General features: G+C 44.6%; 4 non-coding genes across 4 annotated transcripts; 2 read left to right on the top strand and 2 right to left on the bottom strand.

Moving 5' to 3' along the window:
- The first annotated feature begins 5211 nt into the window (after nt 1-5211).
- trnag-gcc (transfer RNA glycine (anticodon GCC)) lies at nt 5212-5282 on the top strand. The gene has a single exon. It is a non-coding gene; the product is annotated as a tRNA-Gly (tRNA).
- Nucleotides 5283-16744: 11462 nt separating this feature from the next.
- On the bottom strand, nt 16745-16817 carry trnak-cuu (transfer RNA lysine (anticodon CUU)). Its single transcript has one exon. It is a non-coding gene; the product is annotated as a tRNA-Lys (tRNA).
- Nucleotides 16818-17587: 770 nt separating this feature from the next.
- On the bottom strand, nt 17588-17661 carry trnai-aau (transfer RNA isoleucine (anticodon AAU)). The gene has a single exon. It is a non-coding gene; the product is annotated as a tRNA-Ile (tRNA).
- An 876-nt stretch (nt 17662-18537) lies between these two features.
- trnai-aau (transfer RNA isoleucine (anticodon AAU)) lies at nt 18538-18611 on the top strand. Its single transcript has one exon. It is a non-coding gene; the product is annotated as a tRNA-Ile (tRNA).
- Nucleotides 18612-21339: the final 2728 nt, after the last annotated feature.

Raw genomic sequence — 21339 nt, 5'->3', positions numbered from 1 at the left:
AACTGGAGCTTTAAACCAGCGTGTTAGACCGCTCAGTCACGATTACTTGAATTCTTGCGATTTTCAGGTTGTTTCCCTTCTTTGATGAACATTCGTGATCCTGTTGTGGTTTTGCTGCAAAGTTCTAATTCCCACCACCAAAATTGAGCCCTCAACTTCAACGGTAGTCAAATTGGAATCCACAACTTTGGAGCTGGTGATTTGAAGTCCAACGTGCGACCCATTGCGCCACAAATCGGCTATCGATTATGTGATTTCACATTACCCATTTGCTGCTTATGATTTTTTGCTGCGGTGGAGCAAGTGGTTCGAAAGCTCAGTGGGGATTCACAGCAGCTCCTGAGAAATCTACACAGCGACGGTTTCTCCAATGCCTAGTGATCTGTCTGTCTGTCTGTCTGTCTGTCTGTCTCTATTCGTCTTGCTCTCTCTCGCTTTCATTCTTGAGCTCTTACTCTCCCCGTTTATTTCAAGAAGGCTGGAATACAAAGGGGCGGAAGTTATGTTACAGCTGCACAGAGCTCTGGTGAGACCCCATCTGGAGGACATCATTCAGTTCTTGGCACCCCACCTCAGGAAGGATGTGTTAACCTGGAGGCTCGAGGGGCTGAATGGCCGATTCCTGTTCCTATGCTCCAATAAATGAAAACATAATTCAAGTATAGAGACCCTAATGTATAAGGGTATCCGTTCACCACGACTCTCTGCCTCCCATTCCTGAGCCAATTAGGTGCCCACGTTACCACAGGTCCTTTAATTCCACGTGCTTCTAGTTTTCGCATAAGTCTGTTACGTGTTAATTTCTAAAATGCTCCTGAATATAGCTGTAACCCCGTAATTTTATACTTAAGCAATGAGAATACGGATGTTCCGACCGAGCGATAGATTGGGTTCATTCCCATTACCCGGAGGTGACGGGACTGAGGAGGTGAAATCCCATCTGGGTTTATATTTTCCGAAAACGGAGACGGAAAATAGCAAAGCTCATCCCGTCGAAATCCAACAATTGGACTGAAGATCCGACAGTCGTTTCCATCCCCGGTTTCCAGACCTGGCCGTTCAAGGAAGCCTGATAAGAGAGAGAAGAAACGTAGACAGCGATAGAGAGATGCATGCAAAGAAATAAAATAGTATAAATCTCCAAATTCTGTGATTGAGCAGAATTTAAGGTACAGTTTTTTAGAAATTCTGTCTCAAGTCGTGAAATCTTAAAGGTGAACATTGGGCTGGATTATCCCTTAACCTCTGAGAGAAGTAAACACTGCCAGGTAATTACAGCTCTTATTTATTTGACTGTTTCACAATCGTCGTGTAAGCTGGTTTCGAACCCCCAGTGAATTTCACGACCATGCTTAATCTATAAGTTAACACAAAGGCATCGCGCGGCTGTCGAGTCGATTGCGCAGGGTAATCACAGGAACTCTGCCAGAGTGCATGTTCTAGACATGTATCCAAAGCTACACGTGCTGCCTGCAGCCGTGTGTCCATTGGTGGTTCAGTGGTGGAACCCTCGCCTGCTGGTGGGAAACCAGGGGTTTGTTTCCAGGCCAATGCAGCATCCTTTACCTTTTTTGTTCTGCACCCATGAGATTGTCTGAATTGGGATAAATTCATGTGCCGGCTTCAATCTACAACTTCTTGAAAGATGATCTTCATTTCGTCTACTTGTGTTGCATGGACAAACCCTTTGCTTTCTTTCCTCTGGTGCTCAAACATGCTCTGCTGGAGATAAGTCAAAACTGCCTTCCACACCGCTGAAAAGATGTAAGAAGCCAATTGGTGATTTTTGACTAAAAATGGGGACATAACAGGGCTCATTCGGAATTTTGAACGATTCGAACTTCCTGAGCGACATTCAGACCCAAAGACCAACAAGCAACAGAGCCGTGCAGCCGCTGTAAAATTTCGCTGCCATGCAGCCGTTCCGCCATCCTTTCAGAAGGCTCTGTCCATACAATCCCGCTTTCTTCTACGATGCACGATGTAGAGCAATATCAGGTTCCACACTGATCATTTCATATCAACAATATTTCTCGCTTATTATCAAATTTGCTTTGAATGTAAGACTTGCATTATCAAGTAACACTTTGCAGAATGAATTGCTCTGAAACAACATAATCGTCTGTCTCGACATCGTCATAGTTTACATTCTACCATAAGTATAATTTACTCAAATTGCTGCTTTCAATCACCATGAGAGTAACATAAATGGACATATGCAGTGCCTGTACGCACGAATATTGGTGGCTCTGGGATAGAATTCTGGCCTCTGACACGGATTCGACGTTTCATGTTTTGCACCATATTAGGAAGATGAGTAAGCCATTTAGCCACTCGAGCCGGTTCCCCAATTCAGTGAGATCATGGCTGATCTGTGACCAAATTCCATATAACCGACTTCGCTCCGTATCCCTTAATACCACTGGTTAACGAAAAAATCTATCAGTCTCAGGTTTAAAATTAACAATTAAGCTAACACTGTCGGTTGCAGAAGAGAGTTCCAAACTTCTACCCCCCTTTGCTTGTCGAAGTGTTAACTAATTTCACTCCTGAAATTCCTGACTCCAATTTTTAGGCCAGGTTCCCGAGTCCTAGACATCCGAACGAGCGGGAAGAGTTTCTCTCCATCAACACCAACAGTTCCCCGTAATATCTTGAAAACTTCAATCAAATCAGCCCTTATTCTACTAAATTCCAGGGAATACAACCCTAGTTTGTGTAATCTCCCCTCGTAATTTAACCCTTGGATTCCAGGTATCAATCGAGCAAAATTACACTGCACTACCTCCACGGCCAAAATATCCTTCCTCAGTTGCGGTGCCCAGAATTGAACATAGTACTCCAGGTGTGGTCCAACCAGAGCTTTGTTTTGCTGTAGCATAATGTCTATCACCTTGTATTCTGGTCCTTTAGATATAAACGCTAGTTTTCCATTAGCCTTTTTGATTATTTTCTGTACCTGTCCATGACATTTTAATGATCTATGTATATGGACCGGGAAGTCCCTTTGGAACTCCACGGTTTCGAGCATTTCACCAGTTAGAACGTATTCTGATCAATGCTCTATCGGTCCAAGTTGGATGACCTCACACTTACCTAAATTGAAATCCATTTGCCACAGTTTTGCCCATTCATTTATTATATTAAATACTCTCTGTAATGTTCTGCTTCCATCTACTTTGCTTGCAGTGCTGCCCATCTTGGCGTCATCTGCACACGTCGCTCTCTATCCCGTCATCTTATATCAATGATACCGACTGCACAGGGGTAAATTCACATTCAGCTTCAATCTCCTCATCATATTGAGACATTTATTTTTTCACCTGTGTTGTGCCTTGGAAATTTCCGCACTCTGTCCTCTGGAGCTCAAACATTCTCTGGATATAATTCAATTCCACCAACAGCAACATTGAAAAGATATCGGAAGCTAATTGGTGACTTTTCACTAAAAGCACAGAAAGAGGGGTCATGCAGGATTTGAAGCTGAGATCGCACGCGTATCACATAACACAACCCTCTAAGCGAAAATCACACCCCGAGACCAACAAACCGCTGAAGCTGAAGCCGTGGAGTCAGTTGAAAGGTGCGCTGCCTCCCACAGCCGATCGGCCATCCTTTCAGACCTCTTCTGTCCATCCAATCTCGTTTTCTGTTCCGGTGCACAGCAATATCAAGTTGTACATTAACTATTTCCAGTCACCAATATTAGTCTCCGTTTAACAAATTTGTTTCGACTGTACGACTTGAATTATGAAGTAAGACGTTTCAGAATTAGTTGCTCTGAAACTACATTGCTTGGGAGGAGACTGACAGATGTAGATAAACAGCAAAACCTTGGAGTGTATGTCCACAGATCCCAGAAGGTAGCAGAACAGCTAGATAAGGTGGTTAAGAAGCCATAAAGAATATTCTCCTTTATTAGCCGAGGCATAGAATATAAGAGCAGGGGGGGTTCTGGTAGAAATTTATAAAACAATCGTTCGGCCACAGCAAGAATACTGCATACAGTTGTGGTCACCACATTACAGGAAAGATGTGATTGCACGAGAGATGGTACAGAGGAGATTTAAGACAATGTTGCCAGAACTGGAGAATTTTAGCTATGAGATTAGATTGGATAAGCTGGGGTTGTTTGCTTTGGAACTGAGGAGGCTGTTGGGAGATTTAATTGAGGTGTATAACATTATGACGGGCCTCGATCGAGTGTATAGTAAGGACCTATTTCCCTTCGTAGGGAGGTCAATAATCAGGATACATCAATCTTAGGTAATCGGTGGAATGACTAGAGGGGAGTGATTTTTTTTTCCATCCAGAGGGTGGTGGGTGTGGTGGTCGGAAAATCACTGCCAGAAAGGCTGGGAGAGGCGGAAACCCTCATCGCATTGAAAAATAAAAACTTCAATATGCACGTGAAGATCCATAACCGACAAGATTAGGGACTAAACGCTGGAAAGTGAGATGAGGCTCGGTGTCGATTTTTCGGCCGGCACAGGCACGATGTGCAGAATGGCTTCCTTCTTTGGCATAACTTTCTCGGATTCTATGATATAATTGCCGTCTGTCTCGGCATCGCGATAATATACACTCGACCAGAAGTATACTTTAATCAAATTGATGCTTTGTTTCACTGTGAGAGTGAAGAGACATAAGTGTGTAGACATTAGCTGCAGCAGCTGGGTTGCACCTTTACTTTTCCAACCGTCTCAGTTCCATTTTTTTACCTTTCTCTGCTGGTTTTGCAGGTGAGATCAGCCTTCGCCGTTCAAGGAAGCCTGAGAAGCCCGTCGGGCACAACAGAGAGAGAAGAGACAGTGACAGGGAAAGATAGAGAGATGCATGCAAAGAAAATAAAGAGTATAAATGTCAGGTTTTGCAAACGACCAGAATTTAAGTTACAGATTGGGAGAGATTCCTTCTCGGGTCTTGAAATCTTGCAAGAGAAGATTGGACGCTCAATTAAAAGCACCAGCCACGTTGAAGTATCTCTGATGCTGGGAGAGAGGTAAATGCGGTCAATTAACTCCAATTAATCTATTTGAGCATTGAAGAGATCTTTAAACAGTTGGGGGTTGCGAGCAGAATTCAAACCTCGGCAGGAAAACCCAAATGGGGTTTTGAGACCAACGCTTGAACCACTCGGCCATCGCAGCTGTAAACGGCATGTTCGTTTAGACAGCATTCCATATAGGAACATGTAACTTCTACAACCCAGCATTGGTGGTTCAGGGGTAGAATTCTCGCCTGCCACGCGGGAGACCCGGGTTCGATTCCCGGCCAATGCAAGATCGTTTTGCATTCTGCACCAATGAGGAACTTCGGAACAGGATTGTGGTATTTGGTCCGTCGAGCCTGTTCCGCAACTCAATACGATCATGTCTGAGTTGTGACCGAAATCCCTGTACCCGCCTTAGTCCCATATCTCTAAATATCTTTGGTTAACAAAAATCGATAAATCACGGGTTTGAAATTAACAATTGAGCTCGCATCAACTGCTGTTTATGGAAGAGAGTTCCAAACTTCTCCAACACTTTGCTTGCAGAAGTGTTTCCTAACTTCACTCCTGAAAGTCTGACTCTAATGTTTAGCCTATGTCCCCAAGTCCTAGACACCCCAACGAGCGGAAATAGTTTCCATGTAACTACCCCATCAGTTCCTCTTAATATCTTGAACATTTCGATCACATCAACCCTTAATCTACTAAATTGAAGGGAATACAACTATAGTTTGTGTAATCTCTCCTCGTAATTTATCGCTTAGAGTCCAGTTATCTTTCTAGTAAATCAAACTGCACTCCCTCCAAGGCCAACATATCCTTCCTAAGGTGCGGTGCCCAAAACTGAACACAGTACTCCAGGTGTGGTCCAACCAGAGCTTTGTGCAGCTGTAGCATAATGTCTATTCTCATTCTCTAAACATATAGGCCACCATTCCATTCGCCTTTTGGAATATATTCTGTTCGTGTCCATGACCTGTTATTGATCTATGTACATGGACACCGAAGTTCCTTTGGAACTCCACAGTTTCGAATTTTTCACCTTTTATAAAGTATTCTGATCTATCCTTTTGAGGTCCAAAGTGGATGACCTCACACTTGCTTATATTGAAATCCATTTGCCACAGTTTTGCCCATTCATTCATTATATTAATGTCTCTCTGGAATTTACCAGAATGATACCCGGACTTCAAGGGTTAAGTTACGAAGAGAGATTACACAAATTGGGGTTGCATTCTCCAGAGTTTCGAAGGTTAAGGGGTGATCTGATCGAAGTTTATAAGATATTAAGGGGAACAGATAGGGTGGATAGAGAGAAACTATTTCCGCTGGTTGGGGATTTTGGAAGTAGGGGGCACTGTCTAAAAATTAGAGCCAGACCTTTCAGGAGCGAGATTAGAAAACATTTCTACACACAAAAGGTTGTACAAGTTTGGAACTCTCTTCCGCAAATGGCAATTGATACTAGCTCAATTTATAAATTTAAATCTGAGATAGATAGTTTTTTGCCAACCAAAGGTATTAAGGGATATGGGCCAAAGGCAGGTATATGGAGTTAGATCACAGATCAGCCATGATCTTATCAAATGGCGGAGCAGGCACGAGGGGCTGAATGGTCTACTCCTGTTCCTGTGTTCCTCTTCCTATATAATCTGCACTGCTTATAACGCTGCCCATTTTGGTGTCATCGGCAAACTTCCATATGTCGTTCCCTGTCCCGTCATCCAATATAAATGAGACCACCTGAATAGGGGGAGATTCACATTCAGCATCAATCTCTGCATCATCTTGAGACATTTTATTCACTTCACATGTGTTGCACTTTGGAAACTTCAGCACTCTGTCCTCTGGAGCTCAAACATGCACTTTAATCCTACCAACAGGAACACTGAAAAGATGTCAGAAGCCAATTGGTGAATTTTACACTCAACGTAGCTGAACAGCAAGAGCTTATTGGGGATTTTACCCCGGGACTCTCAGATATTAATCAACCAAAGCCCCCGAAACAAGAATCATACATCTAGACCAACCAGGCGCTGTTACTTACATCATGCAGCCAGTGTAAAGTTTCGCTGTCTCCCATAGCCGATCGGCTACCCTTTCAGACCTCTTCTGTCCATCCAATCTCGTTTTCTATTCCGGTATACAGCAATATCAAGTTGTACACTAACTATTTCCAGTCACCAATATTAGTTTCCCTTTACTAAATTGGTTTCGTCTCTACGACTTATATTATCAATCAAGACGTTTCAGAATTAGTTGCTCGGAAACTACATTGCTTTGGAGGATACTGAGAGGTGTCGTTAAAAAGAGGGACCTTGGAGTGCATGTCCACAGATCCCTGAAGGTAAGAGGAGAGGTGGTTAAGGTGGTTAAAAAGGTATAAAGGATACTTTGCTTTATTAGCCGAGGCATAGAATGTAAGAGCAGGGAGGTTATTCTGGAACTGAATAAAACACTAGTTCGGCTACAGCTGGAGTATTGCGTACAGTTTTGGTCACCACATTACAGGAAAGATGGGACCACACTCGAAATGGTACAGAGATTTACGACGGTGTTGCGAAGAGTGGAGAATTTTGGCTATGAGGATAGATTGGATAGGCTGAGGTTGTTTTCTCTGGAACCGACGAGGCTGAGGCGAGATTTAATTGAGGTGTATAAAATTATCACGGGCCTCGATAGAGTGGATAGGAAGGACCTGATTCACGTAGCAGAGAGTTCAATAAAAAGGGTCATAGATTTAAGGTAATTGGTAGAAGGATTAGATTGGAGCAGAGGGGAATTTTGTTCCACCCAGCGGGTGGTGGGGGTCTGGAACTCACTGCCTGAGAGGGTGAGAGAAGCAGAAACCCTCATCGGGTTTAAAAAGGACTTCAATATGCACTTGAAGAGCCGTAACCGACAAGACTACGGACTAAACGCTGGTAAGTCGGGTGATGCTGGATATCTCTTTTCCGGCCGGTACAAACATGATGGGCCGAATGGCCTCCGCGAACGTAAATTTTAATGATTCTATGATTCTATGATATAATTGCCATCTGTCTCGGCATGGTGATAATATACACTCTCCCATAAGTATACTTTAATCAAATTGGTGTTTTGTTTCACTGTGAGAGTGAAGAGATCTTAATGTTTAGACATTGACTGCAGCAGCTGGGTTGCACCTTTACTTTTCCTACCGTCTCAACCTTTCTTTAACCTTCTCTGCTGGTGTTGCAGGTTCGATCAGCCAACTCCGTTCACGGAAGCCTGAGAAGTCCATCAGAGGACAACACAAGAGACAGAGACAGGGAGAGATAGAGAAATGCATGCAAAGAAAATAAAGAGAATACATAGAATCATAGAATCATAAAATGGTGACAGCAGAGAAGGAGGCCATTCGTCCCATCGAGCTCGTGCCGGCTCGTTGTTAAAGCAATCAAGATAGTCCCATTCCCCCGCCCCTTCCCGTTAGCCCTGCATTTGTTTCCTATCAAGTATTTATCCAATTCCTTTTTGAAAGCCACCTTTCAATCAGCGTATTCCAGATTGCAACCACTCGCTGGGTGAAGAACTGTTTCCTTCCGTCGCCTTTGGTTCTTTTGCCAATCACCTTAAATCTGTGTCCTCTGGTTCTCGACCCTTCCGCCAATGGGAACAGTTTCTCTTTATTTATTTATTCCAACCCTTCATGATTTTGAACACTTCGATCAAATCTCCTCTTAACGTTCTCTGATCTAAGAACAGCCCCAGCACCGGGTAAATGCGGTCAATTAGCTTCAATTCATTTATTTGAGCATTAAACAGCTCTTCAAACATTACTGTGACATTATGGTAGCGCGGCCTCGCGGTCGAAGGTGTTAAATTTAATTTCTATAGAGGCGTGGGTTTGAATCCCACTGCTGTTAGAATTTCTGCCAAAGTTTATTTTGATCTGTTCACAGAAAACCCGATTGTAGTGCGATAGAGCAGAGGATGTGAAAGAAGCTGAAAGTGAAAGTGCAGATATTATTTTCATCAGGGGGGCAGGACACGTTTCCACAGGTAAGGGTCTCTCACCTTAAGATTCTTTGCAGCAGAGTGGGAGAGGTGATCAAAGTGACCGGGCTCTAGCAGCGCAATCAGTCAGTGCGCGGTTCTTGTATAACCGTACTAGGTCGGGAAATAGCGAGGTTGTTAGTTGAGTCTCACCGAGAGCAACGAATCCTTTTCCTTGTGAACATTTCGAACGGAGCTGAACGTATAATTGAGTGTTCCAAAATGCATCAATTATTTGTATCGCCACGTGGTTCCTCTTGTTGCAATATCAGATGAGATATTTCGTGTTATTAGTTTACAGGAGGGTGGCTGCGGTATTGGAGCCGCAAACTATGATTTTGATCCATCGACAAATTATGGGATTTAGCTTGAGCTTTAACCCTGCGCGTTCGACCGCTCAGTCACGATACTTTCCATCTTGCGATCTTAAGGAGCGACTTTCACAGGAATAGAATTACTGCAAGCAAGAATTCTACCCCTCAAGCACCAAAGCTTGAACGGCAGCAGGATGCATGTGTCCAGTTGGAAACCTGACTGAAGGAACATGCAGTCTGACAGAGCCGGAAGTCCAGCAGATTGACTTTTGCGGTGAGCAGATGATGGGCGTCCATCTTGAGAGTGTTTCGCCAATCCAGCTCAGAGAGGATTAAGCCTTATAAATTGGGGTGGGACTGGAGCCACTTGTATAAGATGAAGTGTAGGGGTTATTTCCCTTCCTTGACGAGCATTAATGATCCTGTTGCGGTTTTGCTGCAAAATTTCACTTCCTCGCGCCGAAATCACCGAACCCTGAACTAAAATTCAACGATGGTGAGATTTGGACACACAACTTTTGCAGTGATTAGAAGTCCCACGTGCTATCCATGGCACCACAAATCGGCTATCGATTAGGTTATTTCACGTTACCCATATGCTGCTTTGGAACTTTTGCTGCGGTGCAGTAAGTGGTCCAAAAGCTCAGTGGGGATTCATAGCGCTCCTGAGAAATCGACAGAGCAATGGTTTGTGCAATGCATAGTCCTCTCTCTCTCTCCCATTTGCTCACTCTCGCTTTCTCTCTTGAGCTCTCACTCTCCCCGTTTATCTCAAGAGGGCTGGAAAACAAAGGGGTAGATGTTATGTTACAGCTGCACAGAGCTCTGGCGACACCCCATCTGGAGGATTGCATTCAGTTCCGGGCACCCACCTCAGGTAGGATGTATTAACCTGGATGCTCGAGGGGCTGAATGGCTTACTCATGTTCCCAAGTTCCAATGAATGGAACAATAATTCAAATATAGAGACCCGAATGTATCAGGATGAGTGAGTGAAGAATGTTTTCTGTTTGAAGTACTTATTTCATTCATTGAATACTCCCAGTGTCCTACCTCATTGCAGCCCAGTCCGGACAAACTGCTCGAACAGAGTGGCATTTTCTGTGAGGACACGAAAGATTTGTTCAGGCCATGTCAGTACCGAGTGTGGGTAGGCCTGAGCGTGAAATGGAAAATGAGGTGAAATACTCCCACAAGCAGCGGATGTCTCTGTTTCCATTTCCAAAATGCACGCACGCACGGGCCCATGATCCCCACTCACACACTCCTTCCAATCTCACACACCTCGCTTTGGTTTGAAATCGTGTATGTTTTCACAATGGGATTTAATTTGAAGAAAGCAGTGCTGTAACAACCCGGGGATATTGAAGAGATGCAGTACAAGAAGATACCTTAAAGGCAAATGATAACAATGACTGTTCTCACACTGTGAGCTACAGTTAAAGGCTGACAACATTTAAAATCTCATGCAGCAGGTCCGGGTCCAAATCTTTCACGTGGCATCTCCTTCTGTTTCTGTCACTCCTTTTCCTTCATGTGGAGTGGATTTGGAATTCCTGTGCGGCTACATTGCGCATTTTCCAGATCTGCTTCGAGCGCAATTCACTCCAGTTCATCAATTGCACACATTAGTTTGATCAAGGGGAGAGGACACCTTTTCACAGACAATGGCTGTTCATCCTATTGTTTTTCTAGCAGAGTAGGGCAGATGATCAAAGTAACCGGATTGGGTCAACTGTCCGTACAGGTGCCTGGTGGGCTCGTGGTTATGATTCGGCGTTCACACCTCTATAATTAATTACATGAAACCAAATAAACTCGACGAAAAGAGGAATATTTCTGTAAACACCATTAACCAACCGATAACTTTCTGTTGCAGACTGAAAGAGACGCTAACGTGGTTACCGAGTGACAGTCACAAGTTTAATAATGATTTATTTTGTATGTGAAACGCTTTTCAGACTGCATTTTAGGAGACTGGTTGCACAGCTTGCTGGAGTAAAACATGCCATCATGTCGTGATCGCGGGTTTGATTGCTGTATGGGCTGATAAGGGCCTTTGTTTTGGGTTTTCGGAATTTTAAAATCCAAGCTTTACAATCAGATCCACAGACAAATTCACGGGACAATTTTATTGAATAGCATCCATTGCAACTTTACCCCTGGGCCGGAGAAACACGTCTTTATTTTTATTTTTCTTTCTCCGGTTTGAAGAGAAACGTTCAACTCGCGGCCTGGTCCCATTAATGATCATCAGCAACAACAGAAAGACAGAGCGGGTCTGACCGCCCCAAGATGTGGAAAAAGGATCAGTTTAGAACAAATGCATCAAATCAAATGGTCACCCGGCACCGAGAGAGGAAAAACCAAGAGGAAAAGGCAGAAGGTAACAGAGAAATAAAAACCAAATACAGACGATATAAATATTTCACATCGTTGATGTCTCTCTGTTCCATTCCCAATCATTCAGTGGCGGGGATAAAATTTCACTGCAAATAAATGCGAGAATCGACCCAAAGAAGAAGAAACTAAATAACCAAAAACTGCCAAACACTGGGTTACACCAAAGACCTTTAAGTTTTCAGTCTAATGCAACCGCGACTGAGCTGTTGGGACACCAAAGCAAATGCAATTTTTCGCCATTGTCTTGCAAGAAAATATCACCCCAGCGACGCCTTGCTGTTCATTACTACACTTCATATATAAACATCACACTCATATATACCCAACCACAGTCCATAGATAAACATCACACTCATATATTCACATCCACTGTTCAAGATATAAACACCGCACTCATGCACACAACAACAGTTCATATCAACATCGAACTTATATATACACACCCACAGTTCATATATAAACATCGAACTTATATATACACACCCACAGTTCATAGATAAACATCGAACTGATATATACACACCCACAGTTCATAGATAAACATCGAACTTATATATACACACCGACAGTTCATATATAAACATCGCACTCATATATGCACACCCACAGTTCATATGTCAATACTGCACTCATATATACACATCCACTGTTCGTATATAAACATCTCACTCATATACACTCACACACAGTTCATATTTAAACATCGCACACCTATATATACACCGACAGTTCATATATAAACATCGCACCCACATATACAAATCCACAGTCCATATATCAACATCGCACTCATATATACATACCCACATTTCATATATAAACATCGCACGCATATATAAACACCCACAGTTCATATGTAAACATTGCATTCATATACACTCACCCACAGCTCATATATAAATATCGCATTCATTGATAGTCACCCACAGCTTATATATAAAAATCGCATTTTTTTATTCGTGCATGCGATGTGGGCGTCGCTGGCGAGGCCAGCATTTATTGCCCATCCCTAATTGGCCTTCCAGAACTGCTGCAGTCCGTGCGGTGAAGCTTCTCCCACAGTGCGGTTAGGAAGGGAGTTCCAGGATTTTGACCCAGCGACGATGAAGGAACGGCGATATATTTCCAAGTCGGGATGGTGTGTGACTTGGCGGGGAACGTGCAGGTGGTGTTGTTCCCATGTGCCTGCTGCCCTTGTCCTTCTAGGTGGTAGAGGTCGCGGGTTTGGGAGGTGCTGTCGAAGAAGCCTTGGCGAGTTGCTGCACTGCATCCTGTGGATGGTAAACACTGCAGCCACTGTGCGCCGGTGGTGAAGGGAGTGAATGTTTACGGTGGTGGATGGGGTGCCAATCAAGCGGGCTGCTTTGTCCAGGATGGTGTCGAGCTTCTGATGTGTTGTTGGAGCTGCACTCATCCAGGCGAGTGGAGAGTATTCCATCACACTCCTGACTTGTGACTTGTGGATGGTAGAAAGGCTTTGGGGGGTCAGGAGGTGAGTAACTCGCCGCAGAATATCTGACCTGCTCTTGCAGCCACAGTATTTATATGGCTGGTCCAGTTAAGTTTCTGGTCAATGGTGAGACCCAGGATGTTGATGGTGGGGGATTCGGCGATGGTAATGCCTTTGAATGTCAAGGGGAGGTGGTTAGACTGTCTCTTGTAGGAGATGGTCATTGCCTGGCCCTTGTCTGGCGCCAATGTTACTTGCCACTTATGAGCCCAAGCCTGGATGTTGTCCAGGTCTTGCTACATGCCGGCTCAGACTGCTTCGTTATTTGAGGGGTTGCGAATGGAACTGAACACTTTGCAATCATCAGCGAACATCCCCATTTCTGACCTTATGATGGAGGGAAGGTCATTTATGAAGCAGCTGAAGATGGTTGGGCCAAGGACACTGCCCTGAGGAACTCCTGCAGCAATGTCCTGGGGCTGAGATGTTTGGCCTCCAACAACCACTACCATCTTCCTTTTTGCGAAGTATGACTCCAGCCACTGGAGAGTTTTCCCCCTGATTCCCATTGACTTCAATTTTACTGGAGCTCCTTGGTGCCACACTCGCTCAAATGCTGCCTTGTTTTCAGGGGCATTCACTCTCACCTCACCTCTGGAATTCAGCTCTTTTTTCCATGTTTGGACCAAGGCTGTAATGAGGTCTGGAGCCGAGTAGCCCTGGCGGAAACCAAACAGAGCATCGGTGAGCAGGTTATTGGTGAGTAAGTGCCGCTTGATAGCACTGTCGACGACACGTTCCATCACTTTGTTGATGATTGAGAGTAGACTGATGGGGCGTTAATTGGCCGGATTGGATTTGTCCTGCTTTTTGTGGACATGACATACCTGGGCAATTTTCCGCATTGTCAGGTAGATGCCAGTGTTGTAGCTGTGCTGGAACAGTTTGGCGAGAGGCGCAGCTCGTTCTGGAGCACAAGTCTTCAACACTACAGCCGGGATGTTGTCGGGGCCCATAGCCTTTGCTGTATCCAGTGCACTCAGCCGTTTCTTGATATCAAGTGGAGTGATTCGAATTGGCTGAAGACTGGCTTCTGTGATGGTGGAGATATCGGGAGGAGGCTGAGATGGATCATCCACTTGGCACTTCTTCCTGAAGATGGTTGCAAACGCTTCAGCCTTGTCCTTTGCACTCACGTGCTGGATTATGCCATCATTGAGGATGGGGATGTTTACACAGCCTCCTCCTCCCGTTAGTTGTTTAATTGTCCACCACCATTCACGACTGGATGTGGCAGGACTGCAGAGCTTTGATCTGATCCGTTGGTTGTGGATTCGCTTAGCTCTGTCTATGGCATGTTGCTTCCGCTGTTTAGCATTCATGTAGTCCTGAATTGTAGCTTCACCAGGTTGGCACCTAATTTTTAGATACGCCTGATGCTGTTCCTGGCATGCTCTTATGCACTCCACATTGAACCAGGGTTGATCCCCTGGCTTGTTTATTAATGGTAGAGTGAGGAATATGCCGGGCCAAGATATTACAGATAATGCTGGAATACAATTCTGCTGCTGCTGATGGCCCACAGCACCTCATGGATGCCCAGCTTTGAGCTGCTAGACCTGTTCTGAATCTATCCCATTTCGCACGCTGATAGTGCCACACAACACGTTAGATGGTATCCTCAGTGCGAAGACGGGACTTCGTCTCCACGAGGACGGTGCGGTGGTCACTCCTACCAATACTGTCATGGACAGATGCATTTGCGACAGGTAGATTGGTGACGACGAGGTCAAGCAACTTTTTCCCTCGTGTTGGTTCTCTCACCATCTGCTGCAGTTCCAGTCTGGCAGCTATGTCCTTCATGCCTCGGCCAGCTCAGTCAGCAGTGATACGACCGAGCCACTCTTGGTGATGGACATTGAAGTCCTCCATCTGGAGTACATTCTGTGCTCTTGCTAGCCTCAGTGCTTCCCCCAAGTGGTGTTCAACATGGAGTGGGATTGATACATCAGCTGAGGGAGGGCGGTAGGTGGTAATCAGCAGGTGGTTTCCTTGCCCATGTTTGACCTGATGCCATGAGATTTCATGGGGTCCAGAGTCAATGTTGAGGACTCCCAGGGCCACTCACTCCTGACTGTATATCACTGCACCGCCACCTCAGGTGGGTCTGTCCTGCCGGTGGTACAGGACATGCCCAGGGATGGGGATGGAAGAATCTGGGACGTTGGCTGAAAGATATGATTCTGTAAGTATGGCTATGTCAGGCTTTGCTTGACTAGTCAGTGGGACAGCTCTCCCAATTTTGGCAAAAGTCCCCAGATGTTAGTGAGGAGGACTTTGCAGGGTCGACTGGGCTTGGTTTGCCTTTGTCGTGTCCGGTGCCTCGTGGTCCGATGCCGGGTGGTCCGTCCGGTTTTATTCTTATTATGACTTTTACTAGCGAGATTTTACAACTGAGTGGCTTGCTAGGCCTTTTCAGAGGGCAATGAAGAATCAACCACATTGCTGTGGCTCATTTATACTCACTCACAGTTCACATATAAACATCGCATTCATATATACTCACCCACAGTTCATATATAAACATCGCACTCATATATATATATACACCCACAGTTCATATATAAACATCGCTCTCATATATAAACTCATTCGGTTTATAAAGCAACAGCGCGCTCATACACCCACACCCAGTTTATAGTAGCAGATCGGTACCGATCGCCGATAGAGCTCTCAGATTCCGAGAGTCCGAAGTAGCAGCGACCGAACAAATTCTGGATCTCATCCTTAACACAGACCGGTCGATCCACCTGTAAAATTACATCGCACTTGGATATCAGGGAGGGTAATGGTTTCTGTGAATGTATCAGGGAGCCTAATGGCTTCTTAGTGGCGATCCATCGGGGCAAGGGGATCTCAGAGAGGGGAAGGGACTGTCAGAGGGTATCAGAGAGTGCAAGGGGATCTCAGAGCGGGGAAGGGATAGTCAGATGTCATCAGAAAGTGTCAGGGGGCTCAGAGAAGGGAAGGGACTGTCAGAGGGCATCGGAGAGTACATTAAGAACTGAGAGAGGGGAAGGACTGCCGAGTCTGAGAGAGTGTAAGGGGGCTCAGGGCAGATCTGTGTAAGGGGAACTCAGTGGGTATGAGAGAAGGTAAAGAACGCTGACAAGGTTCAAAGATGATCATGGACTCTCTGAGGTCAGAGACAGAGTGTATCAGAGAAGTTAAGGAGCTCAGCGAGAATCAAAGAGGGTAAGGGGGGCTCAGGATGGATCAGAGAGGCGAATGGATCCAGAGATGTCATCTTCCAAATATTACAATTTCGATCATTCAACATTTTTTATAACAGCAATAAATGAAGCCGATTGAACCGATAATCTGCCGTGTCCCATCTGGAGGGAATGAGAAGGTAGAATCGGGAGGGACTGGATATTTGGCAACGCTCAAGGTTTCATTTCACACAGCTCAGTGTTGTGTTTGTTTTTTAACTGGATTTCATGAACTCGAGAAAAGAGGTTGCAATTTGAAAATTTTATTACCCATTGTGAAAAATAGAACACAAATCGCCCAACGTGGGGCTCGAACCCACGACCCTGAGATTAAGAGTCTCATGCTCTACCGACTGAGCTCGCCGGGCTGGTTGCTAAAATTCTTCCCATTCTATTATTGTAGAGAGACAGCTGTTGGCTTTGCTGCAGGGGTTCAGTTCGTTCTGCAATCTCAGGGTTTCTCCTTCTGTGCACCTGATTTTCATTCTGGAGTCAGTCTGATGCCTTTTGAACGTCATTCAGCACCACGCTGAGCTGAAAAGGAACATCGGAACAGGAGAGGGCCATTCAGCCCCTCTTCCTGCTGTGCCATTCAATTCGATCATGACGTGATCTGCAACTCAACTCTCCTTCCCCGCCTTGGACACATATCCCTTGGAACCCAAACCGAGAAATGATCTATCAATATCAGTCTTGAAAACTTGAATTGAGCCAAAATCCACATCCTTTTGGCCGAGAGAGTTCCAGCTTTCGGCCGTATTTTGTTTGCTAAAGTAATTCCTGATTTCTTGCCTGATTGGTCTGTCTCCAATTTCAAGATTAAAACCCCTCATTGTGGATTCCGCCAACATCGAGAGAGATGACACAAAGACAGACAGAATTATAAGCAGTGCAGATGGAAGAATGAGATTACAGAGAGATATTACTCGATTAAGTGAATGGGCAAAACTGCGGCAAATGGATTTCAACGTAAGCAAGTTTGAGGCCGTCCACTTTGGACCTCAAAAAGATAGATCAGAAAACATATTAATGGATGTTACTCCAAAAAATTGACCTCATGACATTTTGTGTGGATTCGCTTGTTTCCAAAGTCTGCCAAACTTTTAAAAGTTACCAACGCATTGCAATAGGAACCTTATGGCCCGTACGGGGATCGAACCCGCGGCCTTGGCGTTATTAGCACCACGCTCTAACCTACTGAGCTAACCGGCCATCTATGTAGTTTAGCTTTATGGGCTTACCCGCGTGTTGGGTAGTTTGTGTTTATTTTTACACCTTGTTTCTGTATATACTGTCGAGGATGTAGATCAAAATTAACAAACAAAGAGCACTTTAATATAACAAATTAAATTCCGATCAATAATATTTTACTCACAATGAACAGACCATCCATAAAACACTGCCCCGCTATAAAACCTGTGGGCAGGACCCTGAGCTACTGTGAAAATGATATCACCGCAACGTGATTCGATCACGCTGCGTTTCGACGTTGAGTCAGATGTCTGTCTGTCTATCCGTCTGATTGGGTCTCTGCCTTATTCTCAGGCCAGGCTTTTTCTTTGCTGGCTGCAGGCCTCGCTCCCCGACTGACTGAACAACTACCGGGCCGTGTGTCAGAATCAATGACTGTGACTGACTGTCTGCCCATTTATGGCCACATTTCTGAGTTCCTGCCTTCGCTCCGTGTCGCAGGCCTGTCTCTGTCCCTTCGGATCACAACACACCCACAAGCTTCACGACTGAACGCAGGTTTGGTCAGTCTGTCCTCGCAGGTCCTTCGGAAGCGAATGATTTTGAACTGAATTATTTTTCCTGAGTGACTTGTGAAGTTTGGTTCAGTGACATGTTTGCGAAAGAGAACGGAGGAAATAGTTAGTGTGCAACTCGACATTTCTCTACATCGGAATAGAAAACGTGATTGGATGGATAGAAGAGGTCTGAAAGGATGGCCGATCGGCTGTGGGTGGCACCGAATTCTGCAGTAACAATGTTTAAGGGATGTGGTTTATTCAATATTCGTTGGAAAACCCTGTCAGCTTGTGTGAAAATAAACACAAACTACCCAACACGCGGCTAAGACGTATACATGGCCGGTTAGCTCAGATGGTTAGAGCGTGCTGCTAATAACGCCAAGGTCGCGGGTTCGGTCCCCGTACGGGCCATGAGGTTCCTATTGAAATATTTTGGGAACTTTTAGAAGTTTGGCAGACTTGAGAAACAAGCGAATCCACACAAAATGTCATGAGGTCAATTTTTTGGAGCAACATCCATTCATATGTTTTCTGATCTATCTTTTTGAGGTCCAAAGTGGACGGCCTCAAACTTGCTTACGTTGAAATCCATTTGCCGCAGTTTTGCCCATTCACTTAATCTAGTAATATCTCTCTGTAATCTCATTCTTCCATCCACACTGCTTATAATTCTGTCCATCTTTGTGTCATCGGCAAACTTGGATATGTCTTTCTCGATCCCGTCATCTAATATCAATGAGACCGCCTAAATTGTGGTAAATTCACATTCAGCTTCAATCTCCACATTATCTTGAGACATTTTATTTACTCCGTGTGTGTTGCGCCTTGGAAACTTCTGCACTTTGTCCTCTGGAGCTCAAATATAATTCAATTCGAACAACTGCAAAGATGTCAGAATCCAATTGGTGACTTTTCACTAAAAAGCAGTGAAATAACAGGGCTCGTCCAGGATTTGAACCCGGGACCTCTCGCATATTCCATGAGAAAAACGCCCAAAGCGAGAATCATACCCCTGGACTAACGAGCCGCTTGCTCGAAAGCCCTGCAGCCGGTCTAAAATTTCACCATAGTCTTCAGCCGATCGGCTCTCCTTTCCAACCGCTTCTGTCCACCCAATCTCGTTTTCCATTCCGATATCCAGCAATATCAAGTTGTACACTACCTATTTCCAGTCACCAATATTAGCCTCTCTTTACTAAATTCGTTTACAATGTACGACTTGTTTTTTCAAATAATACTTTTCAGAATTGGTTAATCTGAAGCTGCATTGTCATCTGTCTCGGCATCGTCACAGTGTGCAAGCTACCATAAGTATATTTTACTCACATTGCTGTTTTCTTTCACTGTGATGGCGAAGAGACAAAAATGTGGAGACATTAGCTGCGAATTTATCAGCTGGGTTGCACCTTTACTTTTTCGTCCGTCTCAGTCTTTTTTTCCTTTACCTTTCCCTGCTGGTGTTGCAGGTTAGATCAGCCTTTACCGTTCCAGGAAGCCTGAGAAGTCCATCAGGGGACAACATAGAGACAAGAGACAAGGAGAGATAGAGAGATTCATGCAAATAAAGTCGCTTATAAATGTGTGGTTCTGCAAAGTAGCAGAATTTTAGTTGCAGATTGGGCAAGATTCTTTCTTGTGTATTTGAATTTTGCAAGAGTACATTGGGCACCCAATTAAAAGCGCCGGCCACTCTCAAGTATCTCTCTTGCTCTGTGAGAGATAAATGAAGTGATTTAGATCCAGTTCATTCATTTGAGCATTGAACGGATCTTTAAACAATAATTCAGCGAGCAGAAATCAAACCTGCGAAGGAAAACTCCATTTGATCTTGAATTTAACGCTTCAACCACTCGGCGATCGCAGCGGCACATGGCAGTACTTGCATGGCTGTAGATGCCACTTTAAACTGCCAGTTGCTTCAAACGATGCCCGATAGACCGGCGTTGTCTTGTAGCTTTCCCAGGAGCTTCATTTGATTCGGTGGGTCAAGTTTGGGAAATTGAATGATTTTCACCGGCAGCTTGTGGTAGTATATTACCTCATTTTCATTACCGGTAATGAACCACTGCAGCCACTGCAGAATTCGGTGCCACCCACAGCCGATCGGCCATCCTTTCAGACCTCTTCTATCCATCCAATCACGTTTTCTATTCCGATGTAGAGAAATGTCGAGTTGCACACTAACTATTTCCTCCGTTCTCTTTCGCAAACATATCACTGAACAAAACTTCACAAGTCACTCAGGAAAAATAATTCAGTTCAAAATCATTCGCTTCAGAAGGACCTGCGAGGACAGACTGAACAAACCTGCGTTCAGTCGTGAAGCTTGTGGTTGTGTTGTGATCCTAAGGGACAGAGACAGGCCCGCGACACAGAGCGAAGGCAGGAACTCAGAAATGTGGCCATAAATGGGCAGACAGTCAGTCACAGTCATTGATTCTGACACACGGCTCGGTAGTTGTTCAGTCAGTCGGGGAGCGAGGCCTGCAGCCAGCAAACAAAAAGCCTGGCCTGAGAATAAGGCAGAGACCCAATCAGACGGATAAACAGACAGACAGATAGACAGACAGACATCTGACTCAACGTCAAAACGCAGCGTGATCGAATCACGTTGCGGTGATATTGCTTTCTCAGTCGCTCAGTGTCCTGCCCACAGTTTTTATAGCGGGGCAGTGTTTTATGGATGGGCTGTTCATTGTTCGTAAAATAATATTGATCGCAATTTAATTTGTTACATTAAAGTGCCCTTTGTTTGTTAATTTTGATCTGCATCCTCGACAATGTATACAGAAACAAGTAACAATGTTTCAGGGATGTGGTTTATTCAATATTCGTTCAAAAACCCTGTCAGCCGGTGTAAAAATAAAGACACACTACCCAACTCGTGGGTTAGCCATAAGGTTCCTATTGAAATATTTTGGTAGCTTTTAAAAGTTTGGCAGACTTCAGAAACAAGCGAATCCACACAAAATGTCATGAGGTCAATTTTTTGGAGTAACATCCGTTCATATGTTTTCTGATCTATCTTTTTGAGGTCCAAAATGGACGGCCTCACACTTGTTTACGTTGAAATCCATTTGCCGCAGTTTTGCCCATTCACTTAATCTAGTAATATCTCTCTGTAATCTCATTCTTCCAT

This window comes from Heptranchias perlo, chromosome 20 (assembly GCF_035084215.1).
Source record: "Heptranchias perlo isolate sHepPer1 chromosome 20, sHepPer1.hap1, whole genome shotgun sequence".
Taxonomy (NCBI): domain Eukaryota; kingdom Metazoa; phylum Chordata; class Chondrichthyes; order Hexanchiformes; family Hexanchidae; genus Heptranchias; species Heptranchias perlo.
Note: the sequence above shows the minus strand (reverse complement) of the source record. Positions and strands in the feature narration are given on the sequence as shown.